Here is a 23,550-nt window from a genome sequence, read left to right on the forward strand (position 1 = left end):
CTCTCTCGCCACCTGGATTATCCCTAAACCGGATTGACTGTTGCCTCGAGGGCCGAACTGTCCGTGAGTTAGCTCCAATCATTGCACCGCGGAGTGCTGTTGCCCGAGGCTCGGTAGCTAGCCGGTTAGCTGCTGTGGATATGGTGCTTCAATACTCCGCTCTCCAACTTCGGAGTTTTTTCAGCTCTGCTGCACCAGTCTGCCTGGATGCCATCAGATCATCAGGACTCTTGCAGCGCCCCCGCTACATACACAGATCATCCCGCTACAAATGTATTCACACAAATTCTAGTATTCCTGTGGTACAATCGACTCTGTACTTTCGTGTTGCCTGTCGACGTCATCTAAACACACGTCACGTGCGCACCAGCTGTCTGAAGCCCCTGGCCTGCTCTGACAGTAGCACTCCTCCTGTCTCCTCTGCAGCCACCTTCATGCTGCTCAATACCCGCTCCCTCAATAATAAAGCATTACTCATCCATGACATCATCATTGATAAGAAACTTGATTTCTTATGTTTAACGGAGACATGGCAGAACCAGCAGGATTTCTTCGCTCTCAACCAAGCTACTCCCCCAGGCTATATTTACCTCCATAAACCTCGCTCCACGGGCCGCGGCGGCGGGCTGGCTGTTATCCACCGAGCAGGTATCCGGGTCAGGGAGATTCCCTCTCCCAATATCACATCATTTGAGTGTATTACATTCTCGCTCTCCGGATCACCTCTACTCCAGGTTGCCCTGATTTACCGCCCCCCCAAAGCTTCCACCACCTTCATGTCCGAGCTGAGTGAGCTTCTGTCCTCTCTCTGCTCTAAATCACCTTCCACCTATCTGCTGGGAGATTTTAACATCCACGTCGACTCCTCCAGCTGTAGCTTTGCCACAGAATTTCTGTCACTTCTGGACTGCCTCAACATAACACAGCATGTCCAGGGCCCCACCCACTCCAAAGGTCACACGCTGGATCTAGTCTGCTCCACTGCTGCCCCCCCCCTCTCATCTGCAGCGCCTAGACCTGGCAGTATCAGACCACCATGCCATCACCTTCACCATCCCCATCCCCCTGCCCAAGCAGCGCCCCAGGCGCACAATCACCTTCAGAGACACCAAATCAGTGAGTGCATCAGCCCTATCAGACCTCCTCATAACCCACATGGCCCCGGCTCTCTCCGACACCTCGCCGGACGTGTTGGTGGCCCGCTACAACACTGCCCTCTCTCTCAGCCTGGACTCTCTGGCTCCCCTCAGAAGCCGGACGGTGTCTTTTCTCCGCCCGGCACCATGGTTCACCTCTGATCTTCGCACAATGAAGCAAACTGGTCGTCGGTTGGAGCGGCTTTCCAGACGAACTGGCCTCACCGTCCACCGTATGGCCCTGGTGGACCATGTAAGGTCCTACAAGGAGGCTCTCTCCAAGACCAAGACCGCCTACTACTCCTCCCTCATCACCTCACAACAAAATCACCCCAGATCCTTATTCTCCACCATCAACCGACTGCTCCGCCCCCTCCCTGCCACGCACACTGCTGAAGCTCCTGACCTCTGCTCCAAATTCCTCAACTTTTTTCAGGCTAAGGTGATCTCCATTCATCAACAACTCCTGGTGCCCGCCCCCTCCCCCTCTCTGCACTGGCCCCTGACACAGAAATGCACACTCCCGGCTCAACCCCTCAATCCCCAATGCTCTCCTCTCCTCCTTCTCCCCAGTGGATGTTCCACTGGTCTCGAAGCTGGTGACCAATGCTAAGGCCTCCACCTGCTCCCTTGACCCCATGCCCACGGTGCTGGTCAAGGCCTACCTTCCCACCCTCTGCCCCATCATAACAGACATCATCAACTCCTCTCTGTCATCTGGTATAGTTCCCTCCTGCTTCAAAACCGCCTCCATCACTCCCATCCTCAAGAAGCCTGGTTTGGACCCTGAGGAGCTGAACAACTACCGACCGATCTCCAACCTTCCTTTCCTTAGCAAAACCTTGGAAAGAGCAGTCGCCGCCCAGCTTCATCAACATCTGTCCAACCATGAGCTCTACGAACCCCTACAGTCAGCCTACAGAGCACATCACAGCACAGAGACCGCCCTCCTCAAGATCACTAATGACCTCCTTCTCGCTGCTGACTCCGGACAAATCAGTATTCTCATCCTCCTCGACCTCTCTGCTGCTTTTGACACTGTTTCTCATACAGTCCTCCTGAAATGCCTCTCTAACAACCTTGGCATCACTGGCACAGCTCTGTCATGGTTTCAGTCCTATCTATCAACCAGGTCTCAGTTTGTTAGCATCAGCGGCTCATCCTCCCCCTCGGCCCCAGTCAACCATGGTGTCCCCCAAGGCTCCGTGCTTGGTCTCCTACTTTTCACCATTTACATGCTCCCCCTTGGCCAGATCATACGTCAATTCGGTCTCAATTTCCACTGCTACGCTGACGACACTCAGCTCTATCTCAGCACCTCACCATCCGCCCAGCTCCCTCCACAGTCTTTGGTCAACTGTCTCCACGCCATAAAAACCTGGATGACAGCAAATCTACTCAAACTCAACAGTAAGAAGACTGAGCTCATGGTTGTGGCCCCCAAAGCACTGCTGCCGGAAGGTTGGGGATCTCCTCCTCCACATTGACGGCTGTTCCATCTCCCCGTCTCCCGAAGTCCGTAACCTGGGTGTCATCCTTGACTCCACTCTCTCATTTCAGTCACACATCAAATCCGTCACTAAGTCTGCCTTCTATCACCTCAGGAACATCTCCCGTCTACGACCATCACTCTCTGATTCCGTGGCCGAGACCCTCATTCATGCATTCGTCTCCTCCCGGTTGGATTACTGCAACGGAGTCCTGTTCGGGGTTCCCAGTAAAGCCCTGGACAGGCTCCAGTATGTGCAGAACTCGGCTGCCAGGGTGCTCACTCACACCAAGCCCCTGGCAGCACATCACCCCCACCCTGATCCACCTACACTGGCTCCCAGTCAAGCACCGTATCACCTATAAACTCCTTCTTCTGACTTACAAATCCCTCCATGCCCTCGCCCCCCAATACCTGTCTGACCTTCTCCGCTACCACACTCCATCCCGGAAGCTAAGATCATCTGGATAGGATCTCCTCTCCACCCCCCGCACCAGGTTGCGGACTTTTGGTGACAGAGCCTTCAGTGTGGCATCCTCCACCCTCTGGAACTCTCTCCCCCCCCGAAATCCGCAGCGCCCCAACCCTGGACATTTTCAAAAAAGCCCTCAAAACGCACCTTTTTACCAAGGCTTTCGCCACTGTATAGTTAGTTTAATAGGTTTATTTTTCCGCTACTTCCCCCCCCCCCCCCCCCCTTAACCTGTCTGCCTTTTTTCCCCTACTCCCCCCCCCCCCCCCCCCTACCCGACTTGTAAAGCGACCTTGGGTTTCCTGAAAGGCGCTATAAAAATATTATTTATTATTATTACTCAATCAGATGTATTTTTTATATTTAATTGCAGTAGGTGGCAGTAGAAAAGAAAGAGCTCTGGAAGAAACCCCACAATTAACAGGGATGGAAGGAACCTCAAAAAGAGCAACAGAGGAGGGATCCCTCTACTAGGATGAAGAGACTTAAAAAAAAAAACCCTCCCCAACAGTCTAAGCCAGGGGTCGGCAATGGTGGCACGCGGCACCGTAACCAGTGGCCCACTAGGAATAAGTGGAATAAGTGTTTGATTTTCGGATCCTGAACGAGACCGCCGCCAGGTCTCCCAGGTAGTCTCCCCGTTACCTGCTGAAGGAAGCCATGAACGCAATGCAGCCCCGCTCTCTTTAACTCCAGGTGACTTTCTACCGCTTTCCTCCGTGGTGCAGTGCTGATCGTTTCACCACAGAGGAAAGCACTTCACAAATTGCAGTACCCATAAGGATCTGTACAAATGTCGCAGTTTTTGCGTGGCTGTGTCTTTAGTTGAAAGCCCAATGGCGATCTGCTCATCTCTCATCTAAATAATATACTACAAAGGGGCGGACTGGCCATCTGTGTGTTCCCAGGGCAGAAGCAACAAGCTTCAGGTTCAATAACCCACTTTAGCTTAAATGACTGGAGAGAGGAGAGCTCTTCTTGGGAGGCCGTTCCATTTATTTAGTTGTTCTTCTGTTTCACAAAATACATTACAGACCTCTGTTTTTCTGCTGCCTCGTTTCACTTCCAGAAACATACACACGCTCGCTCTACCATCCACACACACACATCCCTCTCTCTCTCTCTTAAAGGGACAGCGATCTCATCTCATTCTGCATGACCCTAATATCATAAGGAGAGAGACAAGCCTGTAGTTTATGACATCGGACGGGTTGAGAGTGGGTTTCTTTAGGAGAGGGTTTACTCTTGCCTCCTTGAGACTGTTTGGAAAGTGACCAGAAGTTAGAGAAGTGTTGATGAAATGGGTGAGAAATGGTAGAATATCAGGAGCAATAGTCTGAAGGAGGTTTGAGGGGATAGGGTCAGAGGACAGGTGGTAGGGCGGGCAGAGGTAATGAGGGTAAGAACCTCACTTGGAGAGAGAGGGGAAAAGGAGATTAGTGTGTGGGTGAAAGGAGGGTCTGGTGACCGAGCGGTGAGTAAAGGTGAGTCAGAAAAAGAAGAGCGAATATCATCCACCTTTTTTTCAAAGTGGTTAACAAAGTCGCTTGACAGAAGCGAGGAGGGGGAAGGGGCTTTTGGGGGGTCCAAGAGGGTGGAGAAGATGGAAAATAGTTTTTTGGAATAGGAAGATTGGATCTTATCTTGAAAGAAAGTGCTTTTTGCCTGAGAGATCGAAGCAGAGAAAGAGGAGAGGAGAGCCTGATAGGTTAGGAGGTCGTCATGGTGTTTGGATTTCTACCGTTTCCACTCTACTGCCCGAAGGATGGTTCTATTAGCACGCAGTGCGTCATTTAGCCAGGGAGCAGGAGGGGACTGACGAGCCTGCCGAGATGTGAGAGGACAGAGAGAGTCCAGAGAGGATGAGAGAGTAGAGAGGAGAGTTTCTGCAGCAGAGTTTGGAGGCCGGAGTTTGAACGAGTCAGAGGAAGGGAGGGCTGAGAGCACCGATGAGGCAAAGGTAGAGGGGGAGAGGGAACGTAGGTTACGGCGGACAGGTGCAGGATGAGAAGAGATTAGTTTGTTATGTTTGGAAAGGGGTAGAGAGAATGAAATGAAGAAGTGATCGGATATGTGGAGCAGGTTTACAGAGAGGTTAGAAGTAGAGCAGTTCCTTGAGAATATGAGATCAAGGACATTGCCAGCTTTATGAGTTGGTGGGGATGGAGACAGTGAGAAAGCAAAGGCGGTTAAAAGAGATGTTGGTTCAGATATCTTCCCTGTCTGGAGGTTGAAGTCTCAGAGAAGTGCAGCGGGAGGGCCAGTTTAATTCCTCCAAAACACACATGCTATGATAAACACTTCTTGTGTTCTTGTTCTTGTTTACAATGGTCAATAGTTGCTTACCTTGACCTCTATGCCCCTCAGGGCTTCCCTTCAAAGCTGATGGAGCTCAGCATTGGTTCTTGACCCACATACTGAGAGAGCCTGACTCAGCTTGGCAGTAGTGCTGATCACTGGAATAACTGCAGTTCACTGATTGGCTCAGATACTCACTCCAGAACATGCAACCACAGCTTTCTTGTGGGATGGAGTTGAATCTTAGACCAAAAAAAAAACCAAGGACACTTTCAGAAAAGCGTGTCATTGCCCAGGGAAAAATCACCCACACACCACCAGTGTCACTGCGTATCAGGGATATGAATATCCTGAGAGTAGGACCCTAAAGTAATTATGGATTTAAGAAAAGTAAGTAAGATAAGGAAATAAGAGCTGTGAAAAATGCATTTTCAATTACCCAGGAATATTTTGGCTCAAAAGTGAAGAAAGATATAGAAGAGACCGACATGGGGGGGGGGGGCAGGCAATGTAGACAAAATGCCAACCATATGGGAGGATGCAATCTCCTGGAGCAATTCAATTTTGTCCTTGACTTAGCAGCGGCACATGAAGGCTGCAGGAGTGGATGCATTAAAATATGCTCTACTTTAATGAGAGAAGGACAGGTGGTGAGCATTTGGGGTTTTATTTCCACTGAGGCTGCCACTGGCTCATTGGACTTTAAGGCAATACTTACAAAAAATGAAGTCAATGCAACAACCGTATTTCGGTACCTTCCGTACCTTTCTTCTGTGAATATGTTGCTCAGGTTTAATGATTAGTCAATTTGAAAAGAACAGAAAAGTCTGCATTTACATGAAATGTGAACCCGGAAATGCCAAGCAAATGCTACCCCGACGGCCAGTTGTTATTGTTAATATTAATATAATAATGATTTATTTTTTAATAGTCACACTCGATTTCGCTGATTTTCTTGTTGCCCCAGCTGGTCGACACCTCTTTTAGCAGAAACAAAGGCTACATTAATGTATTAAATCGATGTTAATCCATGTGTGTGGATATGGAATTAACGGACGTGACGTTGTACGATTGCGTTGCCAGGCAACAGCTTCGGTTCATGTTAATTTACAAACTCTTCAACTAGAACTGTAGTTATATTTAAAAACATTTTAGACGGCCTCACAAAATACGTTCAATGTAAATTTAAATGTGAAGGAATGTGTGTATAACAAAATACATCCGTCATTAACAATACCGGAAACAGACGTAGGCAAGATCCTCTGCTCGATGATGATTTAGCCACAATGCACGTTGGGAAATGGTGTTTATGCGATGTGAAATCCTAAACTTTTTTTTTTAAATCAAATAATACTTTATTCCGAGTGTGCTTGCTTTTCTCTTTGAAAGTCATCACATAACGGAATTGTAATACACGGTTCGGCTGCATTAAATATTACATATCTGCCGTAGTTCTCTATTTATAGAGCCCTGATTAGAAGACTTCTAGACAAACAGGAAGAACTGCCACCAAAACTGAAAACGTGACGTAGATCATAAATATATCCGCAATTAAACAACATCTTCAATTTCTCTTCACACAATACGTCTCCTTGCAGTATCAATACTAATTCGGCTGACTTTCATATTTGATCCAATTGGTAGATAGGCTATATTTAAAACTAAATATCGTTCCAGGCTAACCAATGAGCACCTGGATGTGTGTATGAGAATGGCCCTGACACCATTTCAGGCCAGATTTAAACTCCTGGCAGGACAAGCTCCAGCTCAATTCTTGCGCTGAACAAAAAAAAAGCGAGTGAGGGACTGCAATATAAGAGGGAAAGAAAGAGAAACCCTAAAACTGTTCAATTGTTATGATGTAAAGACTGATATTGTTCTATAATCGTCTGAAACTGTTAGGTCATGATGTGAAACGGTTAACAATAAAAAAGGGAAACTCAAGATGCTGCTACACTTTATTTTATTTATCTAAAATGTGAAATAAAGTCAGATACAGTACGCTGGATGTACAGCGGAACTTTGTTCAGATCCATATGTCACGGATATCATACTCTGTGCTAAATAAGAGACATGTAATCATTTACAAAACATCACCATGTTGTTATTTAACAACATAATGTTGCTTAGTCGAAAAAAATGAACGGGAGGAAATGCAGCCCGGCTCTCGATTTTGAATCCTAATTTAATCATCATCTTCACCACGATAATTTATGTTTATGTTCGCCGAATTGACATGAAATCACTGACACGTATGAATATACTGTATTCAACTTCATTAAAACGTTATTAACATGCCTAAACTCAGTAATTCACTAAACATATTTATATTTTAATGGAGCCTCGTCGGCAGATCAGGATCCCAACGCGTAGCGGAGGGATCTTGATCTGCATGAATGGTGTTATTTTCCCCATAAGGAACAAGTCGCTGCAAATTATCCCGCTTATTACATGGCCACATTCTCAACAAAGTAACGACATGACTCCCAATATTAATTGAAATGCTTTTATGGATTTAGAAAATGTTTTTATTGATTTAAATTGACATGCATCCGCTAAGAAAAATAGTCCGTTGTTACCGTTTTTAAACAGTCTGAATGAAACGGCAGCTCTCAGCTGTGTATTTACACAGCTCTCTCCCCCCCCAGTAGGCGACACGCCCGTTCTAAGCCGTGTCCCTCACTCCTCACATCCCAAGCTGCATCCCCAAAAAGTGTATTATGTTGTTACATAGTTTCAGATGTCATGTTTCAGTTGTGCTCTGTTTATGTTAAAAAGCCTCAGTTACCTTAATTCATGTAATAAAAACATCTCAGGTCAGTAACACTCAAAGCTAAATGTGCAATACCATGTTCAGCTATGTTACTATTTATAATGTTATTGTTGTTACATCAGAAGATATACATATTGGAATGATTGCTTAACTTACAGTAGGCTATTTTTTACAATGTGTGTTGGAAGGATTTATTAAGTTACTCTGAATATTGTCATTGTTGAAGGATTTTAGAGAAGGGTGAATTATAAGCCTGAATTATATAACTTTTTATACCTAAAAACATAAAAGCCACAATAAATAAATCACAATTATTCTAGTTCTTTTTACCTCCCGTATTGCTTTCAACACACCAGCTTTTATGGTGTTGTTGTGTCTAACTGTAAGCTTGTCACTCAGAGTAACCTACAGTTAATTTAGCTGCTGGAGAAGAAAGATCAGGGGGGGGGCAGGACAGGAGAGTGTGTGCACCAGTCTGCCTTGATCTATGAATTCATGTCCGTGACACTCACTGCTGTTTTATAGAAGGAAAACCTCCTTCACTTCATGAAAGTGTTTTAACCACACACACCTCTACACACACACACACACACACACACACACACACACACACACACACACACACACACACAGTATTCAACTTCATTAAAACGTTATTAACGTGCCTAAACTCAGTAATTCACTAAAATATTTATATTTTAATGGAGCCTCGTCGGCAGATCAGGATCCCAACGCGTAGCGGAGGGATCTTGAGCTGCATGAAGGGTGTTATTTTCCCCATAAGGAACAAGTCACTGCAAATTATCCCGCTTATTACATGGCCACATTCTCAACAAAGTAACGACATGACTCCCAATATTAATTGAAATGCTTTTATGGATTTAAAAAATAGTTGGATGTATTGATTTAAATTGACATGCATCCGCTAAGAAAAATAGTCCGTTGTTACGGTTTATTAAACAGTCTGAATGAAACGACAGCTCTCAGCTGTGCATTTACACAATGTATGGCCCATCAACCACAGCTCTCTCCCCCCCTCCCCCCCTGATCTTTCTTCTCCAGCAGCTAAATTAACTCTAGGTTAGACAAGCTTACAGTTAGACACAACACTGTCATTGCAAGTGACCCTCAGTTAGTTGACTTTTATGTTCAACTGCTAAATTCGTTACTGATAAAAAAGGGCTTCTACTGTACCTAATTACCTTAACACTAGAACCGCCAGAGGTTTTTGTATAGGCCTACCTAACACCGTCAAATCCCACTATTAGAATGTAATTTTTAACAACATAGGGTGCTACATAACACACTTTCAGGAAAAGTCACGGACTGGGAGACTTTAATATTTTATTGAAACAAGTTACATTGCACACACATCACACAAATTGACCCGATTGGCGGTTCTAGTGTTAAATAAACTCACTAATGAATGAAACCAGTTCAATACGCATTATTATTATTCTTATCATTCTTTATGAGCGCAGAAATAGTCTTAAAATCAGACCTGTTTTTTAAATGAAATCTGACGGCAGGCAGTTAGCTCTGATCACCTATGATAAATGCGCCACACCTAATCGCTGGCCATTCAGCCACACAGCTCCCTCTATACAAATCAAACTGTAGACGGTGTGAAAGCACCTATTGTTAAATAATGGTCGGAATGTGACCTGTGAGCCTTCTGAATTACCGTGGGACAGCGCATTCCAAAACTAAAATGTTCAATCAATAAAGTAACATCTTATCTTAATAATATCTTCATATTAATAATAATAATAAATCATACAGTATGTGTCCGAAAGGGAGCAGGAGGAAGCAAACACAAAAATATACAAAAAATATACTGCATATGAAAGCAAACGATTGTAAAGGTAAAATAATGAGCATAACAAATAAAGAAGTGTAATGTAAACATTTACATTATTATTATGATTATTTAATATATAAAGACTATATATTATTGAATTACAAGATTAGATATACTTTATTTGATCTAAAATATTGACGTGTTCAAATGTTCTTCAAAACATTTGAAAGTCCATGAAACTTGTCTTTCTGTATTTGTGAATGACGCGCCATCCCCTGGTTAAAACCTGAAATTGAAAATCTGGCAACGCCCTCTTGGAAAATAGTGGGAGGTCTTAACATTCCTCGATACTGGTCTTAGGCAGGTCGTAGGCAGGAAGCTCTAAACTGGAGTCTGAAATGAGGTGCTACATCTGTATATCACACTAATTCATAAAGCAAGTTAGACATTTTGATGTTCCGGACCTTTGCATGGGGAGATTTTCTCTAACTGGACCTCGTTGAATTTTAGTTGAATACCCCTGCTCTATCCAGTGCCCTCTGCCAGAAAAACGCCATTAGTGTAAAAGCCCTGTATACTGAGTTTTTATCATGTACTGCAGGGGTCGGCAATTCAGTTTGGCCTTGGGCCAATTATTTTCTGAGCCACTAGATGACGGGCCGGAACATAGTCAAAGGCTTATTTCAGTAATTGATTCTTAAAACATGTGACACGTTCGAATGCTTTGGGGGGGGGGGGGGCGTTTCGGTGCCGTTCTGTGATTCTCCAGATTCTACAGATGGCCAGTCCGCCACTGCTCACAAGCTTATTAAGATCCAAAGCTTTAGTGCGTTTTGAATCAATGCTGAGTACAGCCAAACTTGACAGTCTCTTCTCTGTCATTGTAGACCGAATGCTTCTCGTTTTGCGCCGTCCTGTTCAAATGACAATCACATTTCCATGCTCGCGCCAGGGCCGGGGGATGGGGTTACAAGGCTCTTGTGTTGCATTCACTTTCTCTCATAAATGTCTGATGAGCCAAAACTTTTCTTTCAAAACAAAGCAACTGGGATGGCAGCATATGCACCACCACCCCTCGCCCTCCATGATCAAGCGGCTTCTCCGATTTTGTTGTCAATGTTTTGACTGAACTTTGTTACTGTTAACCTATAAGTAAACATTACGTTTGAATGATTTAGTGAGCTGGTGTTATTTTTTTCAAACCGCATATTGGCTATTTCAGCACCACGCTCTGTCCACCTACTTATGGATCCACTATCAGCGTCAGTGCACCCCGCTGCGTGTCATTCACTGTCAACATGGATAAAAGTACAATAAGCATTCTTCAGATTCAGATTCAACTTTATTGTCATTACATAGTACATGTACTCGTGACGAAATGTAAGTTTAGGCATCTGATCAGAAGTGCAAAATAGCAGTGCAGGAGTCTACATAATGAGAATAATTATACATGGAATTTATATAAATAACAAACTTAATAAAAGTAGACAAATAAATACTATTTAGCTAATTCTAGAGAGACGCTGAGCCTCGCGTTGTACACGCGCCGCCATCTGCCATTCAGGTAGATTCTCTATTCTGACATTATAGCCTATACGTGCGACTGTCGGTACGATATTTATAATTATAATATCATTTCCCGGGCCAAATATTATTGCTGGCGGGCCACCAATGCCCATAGGGCCACCTATTGCCGACCCATGATGTACTGTATAGAGCTACTCATATACAAATGGACTCTCAAAGTGTCCTTTTCAGAATAATTTAATATTGCTCTTTAGACCAGAGTGGTTGCTTCTATGAATCACAGTAGCCCGGCCTCATCTGTAGGTCAGCCATATTGCGGCTGGATCAAACAGGAGGTCCACATAACAAAGAGCCTGATCATTATTCACTGCCGAGCCACCGGAGAGCAGCGATGCTAAAACCATAACATTTATTATGGCTGCCCTTGACGCTTCGCACGGCCGCTATAAAGTCATTGAGAATAATAAAAATGACACCAAGCAACTTTCTGGGTCTCAATGAATGAGCGTGTGTAGGCATTTACATTCAGTGACACTTATGTAAAGCCACATTTAAATCATTGGTGTTCAAGGACATGCAGGCAGTCTGAATCAAATCTCCAACCATCCACTTACTGTACAGGGCAAAACTGGGACACCAGGCCACTACACTGGCCTGAGCATACCAACAAATGGGCACAACACACACACGCACTCAGCAAATTGCCTACCTCAAATGCCCCATCCATTCATATAGAGTAGCACTGTGTGTAATGAACAATGAGCCTAATCGCTCTGGTAAAAAAACAAGTGTTGGATGAAGATTAAGAAGAAAATCTATCAAGCTTCCATAGAGCAGCAGTAATCAAAGCCTCAGCTGAGAGCTCTGGTTTGTTTTATGAAGGCAGAACTACACCAGCAGTGTTTTCACTTTCACAAAAGCAAATATTGATGAGATTAATTTCTGAATGTGAGTGTAAAGTAATCAGGAGTCTATGATGTTATCAGCAGTGGCATTGCATTTTCCTCACAGCAGTGTCTGTCGCTGATATTAGATATAGTTTGTTCTTTAAAAAGTGAAGGGAGACTGGACCGGGGAACTGCTGTATATTGCCTTTTGGTGATACTTTTCCAAGTCTGAGAAAATAACCCTGATGACATCTTTATCAAATCTCCTATATCAGTATTAACATACACCCTTTACATACATTGTTTGTATAGAGTTATGCAGTGATGACGTATTTTTGAAGGCCAACCCTGAATTTAGCATCGGAAAGGCTCCCTCAACAAAAAGCAATGGGATTTTTCTACAGTCCCGGCACCAGAGCAGATCTGCGAAGAGGGCATGTGATTTTCATGAGAGGGCCCACACAATATGTATGTGGCGCCATGGTAAACCGCTGACCACAACAGTAAACACATGTACACAATGCAGAGGGACACCACATTGCAAACTAACCAGCAGGATTTACTTAAACAGAAAATAATCTGCTCAGCGCTAGATGCTAATAAGCCATTTTCTGATGTATATTTTTTATTTAAAACAGAGAAGGCAGGCTACAGAATGCAAACTCAATAGAACTCTAGAATAGGCAGCAGAGGAGTCTTACGAACACAAATTTGGTGCATGGTGTGTTCTGAACAGCGATTGGTCTAAATGCGAGCTCATCACAATTTACATACGTATTGGAAATATATATTTTTGGGGATTTGACTTAGGATCTAACCTCATACTGTATAGATCCTAGCATTAGTGCAAAATGTAAAAATATTATGTTAAACACATTTCGTTTGGGGAGGGTCAAAGATGGCAAATAGGAGGGCCTGGGCAGCTGTGTCTGATTTTCCATTTGATTTTGGAATTTTGCAGAAAACAAACTCCGAAGCAAACACACATGATACTTACATGTTAAAGAGGACCTATTATGATATTGGAACAATATATTGTAGGGCCATACCTATACAAAACATGTCTGTGAAGTGTTTTGCTTAAAATACCAAACAGATCACCCATTGTAGCCATGCCTCATACTGCTCGTACCCCTCTTTTGCAGCCCTGTTGCAAACAGGCTGATTCTGCTTTAAATTGAACGTCTGCTGTTAGCCACGCCTCTTTGTAGCGTCACGCAGCTTTCCCCTGCTACTGCTAGAGAGAGATTTCTACCAGGAGAAGCTCACCTAAACGCTACAGTGATTAAATGCCATGTTATGCTCCTAACCACTACAAGCTTTATTTCTGAAACAATATGGAGCTCAAACTAAGGCTGCACGATATATCGTGTCGATAATCGCGCTATGCACATGCGCGATATTCACATCGCAGGACAATGCGATTTTTTTGTTGTTTTTTTTTTATTTAAAGGGGACCTATCATGCAAAAATAATAATAATACATTTTATTTTTAGGCGCCTTTCATGACACCCAAGGACACCGTAAAATGTGTTACACAAAAAAAAAAAAAATGCACTGCATGTCTTTTATACATGAATATGTATCCCCGGTGTGTCAGGGAACTCACCAAGTGTCAGAAAATATAACCCTCTCTCTTTTCCTCCATACCCAAATCTCTAAAAACGGGGCTGCAACGGATCGGATAAAGACTGATCCAGATTTGAATTATTTTCTACGTCACAAAAGTGGTGCTCCGCTTAGTGGTCAATTCTCCACCTATCAGGGGAATGAGAGGTTGGGCCACAGCCGGCCATTGCCGCTCAAAAGCGCTGGAGGCGGTGTAGTACATATGCCAGGCCTGTAAGTGGCGCTGTAGTCTGCCACAAAAGCAGCGAAGAAGACTTCCCTTGCATGGTTGCCATGGTTGCCCTTCTGTTTATTCTCCGCTGTGGCTCTTTTTCTCCCTCCCCGAGGCAAGCGTTTGTGCCTCCTGCTTTAAAACAAATTAATAATGACTCTATGTAATCATATGTAAGGGATAATGTGCAGCAACGCGGCCATTATGGGGAAAAGAACACCGACAGGCTGATCAGGAGCCTGACGCGAAGCGGAGGGATTTAGATCAGCATGAAGGTCTTGAGGAACCTGTGACCCAAGTTTTTCATTCATTGCATAACTACACTAGTTGTGTACATATGATATGTCAATAAACCTTTGAAAATATTGAAATATTGAAAGGGATGTGCAAAATAGCAAGTATATACAGTTTTTAATTAACTATTAGTAGAGAATAATGATTAATGAATATACTTTATAGAGATCTGCAGATAAATGTTTAGTCTTCTCAAGCACCAACTATCAAATATCTATCCTGATTGTTGGCACTTGACAATCACCTTTCCCTGAATTTTACTCAGGTGTAACTAAAGGCTGATTTAAGAGTTGTTTATATTTCACATCATTAATCAGAATCTGCAAAGTAACTCACATAAATGTAGTGGAGTAAAAATACCAGGTTAACCTCTGAATTGTAGTGGAGTAGAATTACAAAGTAACAATGAGCTGTCATGTGGGTATATATATTAATGCTGCCCATTATGGATACAAGCGATTTTCACCCATTTAGTAATTACATGTTTTACATTTGTACACACCAATTTGTTTCCTATCGCCTAAACCTCGAGGGCTGTACACAGTTTAATACTGGCAACTTCTAATTTTGGGAAAAACAAAAACGTCTTTTAAAACTACAATTCCCAGACGAGACGTGCCATAGAGAACATGTTGCGAAACACAATAGCCAGCAGGTGTAGTTCTCTGAGTCCAGTTTTGAATAGTCTGCCGTGGTTTCGTTCCATTTCAAAGAGCTTGACGCTCGGCGTAACCTTAGCGCACTGCAACTCCAACATCCAATCCCAGAGCTTGAAGATTAATCACGGGGTTTGTCGCAAAGCGGACAGGTGTCGTCACAACAATAGCTAAGGATTGTGGGTAGTGTAGTCTCTTTGGCGCTCCACAGAAAACAAGTTGTTTCTCAGAATTGAAGGGGAAAAACACAAAAGCATTGCACACAATTTAAACCTATCAATGTCGTTTAATTAACAAAGGTAATCTGGTGTTTTTGAGTTGATGAGTAGTGGAGATATCACTCTCAAATCAATCGACAGTAAGGAGAATACTTACTTCCGGGTGTACAATTATCCGTTATCCAATGGGAATGGACGCTCACATTGCCTTTAAGAGCTGCCGACATAAATGGATGCGGTGCTTCCATGAGCGTCAAATACCGCCGCCGATGGGAATACATTGCAATCAGTTGAAAGCTCTTTGCGTCCATTTATGAAGCTGAAGGAGCCTCGGCGCGTCACAACTGGACGCCACGGGACCCTGACCAAGCGTCGCTCCTGGACGCTTAGGGAGTGAGAGTGTGTTGCCCTGCCCTAATGCCAAAGTAACTGGCAACTGAATATGTGTCGCCGTTTGATGTCTATGTCTGGACCGCTGCGTAAAAAGGAGGGTTTCTGCCCCATTACTTCTCTTCTTACTTCTATAAGAATAACACACGGAGGACGGATATCTCTTTTTCTCCCCCTCTTCTGACAGCCCAGCAGCTGATCTCAAAGCACTCTCCACTCTCCTGCAGGGGGGCGTGGTCAGCTGCAGCTTACAGAATCAGCCCCCTGCAAAAACAGGGCTGGAAAGAGCAAATAGAGTGAAATGAGGCATGGCTAAAATGCAGGATCTGTTTGGTATTTTGAAAAAAAAACTATATTTATATACTTTATATAGGTATGGCCCTACAATATATTGTTCAAATATAGCATGATATGTCCCCTTTAATGTTGTTCTTTTAAAATATTTAAAAAATGTTTAGGACTTGCGATATTAAGTAGGCAAATTAACTCAAACACGTCATGTTACAATTATTTTGCTGCTTGCTACAAAAGGAAAACTTGCGCAGCTCTCATGTCAGGGGTACTTGAGTGAGTGACATGCAGGCTCTGCATGCACAGCAAACCACCAATCACAATCAAATCTCCAAAGCAAACGGACCCGGTGATTAAAGGTAAAAACACTGAATAAAGTAGTTTCATGTGTTTCTCCAGGGCAGTTCGGTGCTGCTAACCAAGCTAGCTCAGCGTGTTGCTCTGATAACTTAAGATCCAGACGTTCGTGACTAAAATCCTTCATCCGGTTAAATATAGTTAAAAAAATACCAATTGTATAGCATTAAAGTTTAAGAAAGGATGGTTTGCGGAAAAAACGGTCTTTTCTTCAATTCCTGTATGTTTTCATATCGCAATAGCCTATATATCGCAGGGGGGAGGGAAATCGCAATGTCAGTTTTTTCCAATATTGTGCAGCCCTAGCTCAAACCTTTCTCTCTCGCAGGGTTTACCACAAGGACAATACGTTACACATATTCTGTCCAGTAGCCTACAGCGTTAGCTCCATGTTTAGCTCTGAGTGTTAGCATGCTTGCTAATGTAAACACACAGCATATTACTCCCAAAACACGCTGTGCATTGTTTCTGATACAGCACATAGCTTGACTTGTTCTTTCTTAAGTGTTTACCGCTAGAACAGTGCCATTATATGTATTATATATATAACAACTCTACTATAAGCCTCCAGCAGACATCCTGCTGTGACTGTATACAGAGTGGGTAACGCCCCTATTGCACCCGCTTCCTGAGACAGCGCCCCCGGAACTGTCCAGGGCTGGCCCCACCATCATTTGTGTCACTTCTGTGAACCACGGCGGCGACCTGGCGCTACCAGAATGACCGACAACTGTTCTCGTCTCACCCCCTCCAGGAGTGGGGGAATGAGACGCAGCGGTGGGAAGGCGTAGAGCATGTAAATAGGATAGAATAGAGCCCAATGTACTGGACAGAGGCTCTAGACCAGCGGTTTTCAAAGTATGAGGCGCGCCTCCCTAGGGGGCGCCAGAGAGTTTCAAGGGAGGCACAGCCTGAGAAAAAAAACGAGAAACAGTGAAATCTAGCTGGTTAATTTCAGCTAACTTTATGCGAGCGGCAACATGCAGTGTGCGAAAAAGCATACGTCCGATTGTCCGGGACGTGTTATTTATAATATCGGACAAATACATCTTTCCATTGACGTGTCCGACGGACAAGTGACGTTTTTCGCTCATAAATGTTAGTTTCGGTTCTGCTTGGCGACTCCTAAGGAAATGCATCTCGCCGCTTTCTGTACTGTTAGACGGGGCGAGCGGGACGTGGCAGGATTGGGAAGCAAAACTCGATTCCGAGTAGGAACAAATAACAATTGTCCGGTCCCGGGAATAATAAGAGTTGTGAGGACAGGAGGCGAGGCCGAGCCCCGCGGACCGCAGCTCTCTCTCTTTATGCTCCGAATTAGCTGATCGCTGCAGCTCAGCGTCTCTCTCTCTTTCTACACACAGCGGATCCGCTGCCCGTTTAACAGCCTCATCTTTGTCAAACTTTCTTATGTTCTTTCTCTAACATGTAATGAAGGTTATTAAAGATCAAATGCAAAGCTTTTTGTATAATTGCCAGTACAATCAAAATCATATATAGCTACAACACTATCTAAGATATTGCAGTATTAAAATCGGAAATAATATGAGTCTGGCAATGCGCAATATTAATTTTGTTCAACCCCCAACACCAAGTCCGACGATTTATTTTCTCCGCCGCTCCTCCGCAAGATGGCGGCGCGTGACGTCAGATGTGCCAAACATATTTCCACCTGGCTTATCAATCACAGCGGCTTCCGCCGATAGTACAACTAGTTTCGTCTATCATGTCTGATTCTGAGTAGACTATAGACTAAAAGCTTTAGGAATCCAAACTATAACATATAATAAGTACCCTGTATCAAGATTGATGCAAAACAAGTGAAATTTGACCTTTTTAGAGAGGTTTAGAAAAATAAAGTCCAGGCGCTCTGAGTTAGCCTCTGAATTAGCCCCGAGCGAAAAATGCTCGCAGCGGCTCACAGCGGTTTCCGCCGATAGTACAACTTAGTTTCGTCTATCATGTCTGATTCTGAGTCGGAGGCCACCCAATATCTGGAGTATGTTGTCGACATCCAACCATATCTATACGAGCCTCTGATGTCGAAGAGGAAATACAAGGAAATGTCACCTGATATCACCGATGAAAGTGCTGATGGCGATGATTCAAGTTCGCCATCTGAGGAAGAGGCCGAGGGTGCTGAGAATTGGTGTAGATGTGGAAACTGCCAGACCATGCCTACAAGCCGAGAAAACAAGTGCTGCCACAACTATGGGAAAGTGAAGGAAGAGATGGGAGAAGAAGTCTGCATCACCGACTGTAGGACGTTCGACATTTTCAGGTATGAGTGGAGGAGCGATGAATGAGCTGCAGATAAACTACAATGCTAACAGTGAATTAGCCCCGAGCGAAAAATGCTAACCTATCACTCCTAGCGCCCTTATTACTTATCCTAGCTCCACATCCAACACATTGTTTATGATCGTAAAGACACAGAATCTAACGGTGCCCACCTCTATAAGCAATAAAACTGCAATTCCGTTATCTGCGTTATCTGCTGTGCTCCGTGCGCTTTGAAATCTAATCAAAAGTTGTTTACCTCAATTCTTTGGCGTTTCTGCATCGCCCGGCTCTTTCGTTCTTTCAGTGGTTTCTTGTGCTGAAATATGGAGGGGACGGCTCCGGGTTTCAGCCTCCGACGTGCTATTAATGCTTCTCCACCAACAGACTTCATGATAGCAGGATCAACGTCGTATGCATCACACGCGAAGTGGTCAGAACGCAACTTGCTCCATTTTGTCAGTTGCCATCCAACACGATTCACTAAAAAAATCAATTTTTTGCGGATGATTTGGTCTTTGGGAAATGCATGTAAAACTCTCCCAGATCCCGCACCGTTCGTACAACAAAAAGCTCAACAATAACCCATGTTAATTCAGTTTTCTTTTCGAAAAACATGTGACCGAGACTGCCGAGTCGGGATATTTGGTCCAGAGACTGTTTGGCCACTAATACGTCACGCGCGCGGAGGCTGCTGGGAATTACATGTCAGAAATTCAGACGGCTTTGGGTCGAGTTTTGGATCAATAAAAAGCTTTTTTTTGGGTGTATTATCTCGATTTTAAATAAAATAAAAAATACAGGCAGTCTTAAAAACAACATTTCTATAAAAATGTAGCATATTTGGAAGCTTTGCATTTGATCTTTAAAGGTCCCATGTCATGGCCATTTCCACTGATCATAATTCCATTGTTGAGGTCTACTAGAATAGATTTATACTGTGCAATTTTCCAAACTCACATTGGTTTCGCATACAGCATCTCTGTAAACGACGTGTATTCACTCTATCCACTAAACGGCTCGTTGCAGCTCTTGCCCCCCCCCTCCCCCTCCTCCCTGTGAGCCCAGTGTGCTCCGATTGGTCGGGACCAGTCGGGACGTTGTGAATCGCGCTGAGCTCCGTGGAGGTGTAATTTCCTTGTTTAGCGATACACAGCGAAACACAGCCAAACTCACCCTGAGCACACACAAAGTCACAGCCGAAGTAAAAACAATAAGTGTGGCTTGATATTGAGTAAGAAAAAGGTTGATAAACGCTGTGAGAATGGGTCTGCAGAGAGAATTTTGCCGCGATCCCAACTGTCTGTTATCAGCCTGCAGCCAGGGAGGAGAGATCAGCAGAGCTGCATGCACTGAGTATGTGTGTGAGGAAGTCCGTGGATTGGTCAATTTGGACCAATCAGCGGGGGCTTAACGTAACGGCTCCGCGGACGTAACGTAACGGCTCCACGGATTGGTCTATTTCGTTCCGGGGACGACATGACATCATGATGTACCCAAAAGAATCAAATGGACAGTGACGTATATCCAACGAGGCGTTTTGGGGAGATATTTTCTGTGTTAGAGTTTTACTCGCTACAGGGTGTACTTTAAGGGTTTTTACTCTGCACACCATTTACATGCATAAAAACCTTCATAACACACAAGGGGACGGGTAATAACCGGAAAAGCATGACATGTGACCTTTAAGCGTTTTAGCTCCTGTGTTGTTAATATTGACCGCCATTTCCTTTATGAAGTAAAGCCTCCCTGTCTGTGTCCTCGCGCTGTCCTCACATCCCCGGACCCCCAGACTCGAAGGACCACAGGGATGTCAGCATTGTTTATGAAGCAGGGTATAGAAAGTAAATTATTGAAATAAAAATACTATTTATTTACTTTTACAAACAGTGAGTAGCTGGGCAGCTGCAGCATGTGTATTGCAGGACATGTGTTGGACAGACAGAGTGTGTGGTTGGACTCTGTCTCACAGGCAGGTTGCAGTGTAACATCAGAGAAGACTGGGACTCAGCACGATAGATTCAAACACACACACAGAGACGAGAAAAGAAGAGAGAAACAGTCGGAGTATTTTCAAATGGCGTGCTCAAAAAAAAGAAAGGTAGACAGCGAAAACAGAGCATTCTATGACATGTTCTCTTACTGGACCTCTTTGCAATGCAATTGAATGCCCCTGCATTATAGCAACAACAACAATAATAATAATAATAATGGCAATAATAATTGGGAGGGGGGGCGCGGCTGTTCTTATGTTCTCTGAGGGGAGGCTCACCTTCCCACACTTTGAAAACCCCTGCTCTAGACTCCCTTCCTTGCACCAATGTTGGAATCCCAACCACTTCGTCCTGTAACAGGCTGTGGTGGATCCCACTCTTGCTGCCTGGATAGTCTGTATAACATTGTCAGACAGTCCACCCCTTCTCAGCCTGTCCCTCTCAGGAGCCAAACCTGGAAAGGTCGGCCCAGAGTGGGTAACGCCCCTATTGCACCTGCTTCCTGAGACAGCGCCCCCCAGACCTGAGGGACACCCCTTCCGTCAGTACTCAGCTGAGCTTCCATTCCCCATAAAACTGTGTTAGGGGACATGCAAGCAGCTGTGGAGCCGCAGCTAAGAAGCTGTGGTACTCTCTGGTGGCCCTCTCCGCCGCCAAACCTTCCAGAAAAGGAAGATTGGCCTATGGGGAACCGGCATGGAAAAGGGCCGAGCTGTCACGGAGATCCTTGAACGCACCGCGGCCACTCTCTCGGAGCAGCGCACCTTCGTATTAACGGTGTGTTTCACATTAACGGTGAAATGCATTTAATCTGAGCCACTATACCAGGTGAGGTGTGTTTTCTGACAGCACACCCGTGTTATTTGCAGCTGCCCTGTCACGCAGCAGCGGGACAGAGGTTCTCCAGCCTGCTGCCTGTGGGAGCAGATGTGTAGCCAGGCTCTCATCGAGGGGGGGCACGCCAGGATATGAGGTCTCCGTGCGGCCCGCACCCTCAGAATACCTACCTTTCTTGCCACCGGAGTTCTCGCTTTCAGTGGCTGTTGCCACGACGCCTCCACACACTGCCAGATATCTGGCAATGGGGGCGAGACGAAAGCTGGCTGCGCCGGGCGGGCCGGACCGTAAGCGGCTTACCGGCGGCAGTGGTGGGGGGAGTGGTAGTCCGACACCTTCTGCCGCCATGGCCATCACCAGGGGGAAGTCCTGGCGGGCAGACATGTGCGGTAGACTACCAAGGATTCCGATGAGGCGAAGTCATCTTCCTCCTCCTCAGCAAACAGAGCCATAACCCGCACGGCTGGGATGGTGAACGTTGGTGGCGTCGCCTCGGCCATATCCTGGTCTCCCACGTCCACCACCTCGAGCTCGTCTTCGGTGTGGTCTGGTCCCAGGCACTCGAAACAGAGCTGGTGGGGATCGGTGCCCACTATTAAGCCGGGCATGAGGGACAGGCCCGGGTTTCCTGCAGTGGCGACTCCATTCGCTTGCCAGGAGGTAAGATACTTTTTACTTGTTTCGAATGCTTTTCTTGTCAGGTGTTGTCCCGCTCGCTGAAGAGAAAAGGATGACAGTCAGGAGGTGTAGCTGCCTTATATACTGTGTGGCCTGCGCGCGCATTCAGGTAGGCTCGCCCTGATTGGCCGGCTATGTTTATGCAAAGTGTGTGTGAACGCTCGCGTATCATTGATGAAGAGTAGTACCCATAGAGTCCAGTAGAGGGCGGAGCCTGTGTGAGATAGAACAGCAAGGTCACATGACTGCCATTGACCATCGCTAAGCTAAAGGCGAGTCATTTCGGCATGATGACGTTAGTAGACGTATTTAGTCACTTATTTGCAACCACTGTATACGGAGCTTCAGACATTCACCACAGGGGTATTTACTGAGGTAATTTATGCTTTCAAACCAAATATCCTAAGCTTGTTTTAACCGCAGACTTTATTTCAGGCTTCTAACCAAGATCACATTTTAAAAACCGTGTCAAGGGAACAGAAAGCAGTAAAACGCTATCACATTTTCGGGTTTTAGGACTCAATCCTGCACCACTCTTTTGCAGATCAGACTTCCTGGCAGTTTCTTCATTTACTGCCATTCACATCTCCAGAGAGAATCCAATACTCATTATCTCCCATACATCTTCACTAACTAGGGCACATGTAAAAACAGTTGCAGGCGCATCAATACCCATTGAAAGGTAAATTAATTCCTGAGTGCTCCATAACGTCAAGAGAAAGAGAGCATTCCTCTCTCCTGGCGATTCCATGGACTACATTTACATCACAACACATTTGCAGCTGTGAAGAGTAATGCACAGTGAGATTCACTGGCTGAGTATAACTGCTATTCCCTTGATAAATGCGTTGGTAAAATGTTGTTTCTTGTTAAGCTATTGATATTAGCTTCTCTAGCCTTGGTCCCACATGTCCTCTGCTCTAAAATCAGGGCATGGTTGGTTACAAAGACTCATGGAGACGAAAAGGCTACAGTCCCACAGGGAAACATACACACACAAAAATAGGATAGCAAACAAGCCAAAATAACACTTTGCACAAGGAATTCGAATGCAGCAGCTTGTACTAAATATCATTTTGGTGCCTGGAAAATACCTTCAGTAAATCAAGCCATGTTGTGACAAAGCTTTTTCCTTTTTTTAGCCGAGTTAATGTAGGAGCTCTTGTAAGGATATGGAGCAGAGAAGGAGACCCCAAGGTGAGCACAGGAAAGCCCATGTATCATAGCCCCGCCATTATCTTCACACCCATTCACGAGCCATCAGACCCCGGTAAAATGTAATTGCTGCACTTCACAGTTCAGTGGAGGGAAACAGGCTTCTGTGTGAAGCA

The sequence above is a fragment of the Gymnodraco acuticeps genome, unplaced genomic scaffold (assembly GCF_902827175.1).
Source record: "Gymnodraco acuticeps unplaced genomic scaffold, fGymAcu1.1, whole genome shotgun sequence".
Classification (NCBI taxonomy): Eukaryota; Metazoa; Chordata; class Actinopteri; order Perciformes; family Bathydraconidae; genus Gymnodraco; species Gymnodraco acuticeps.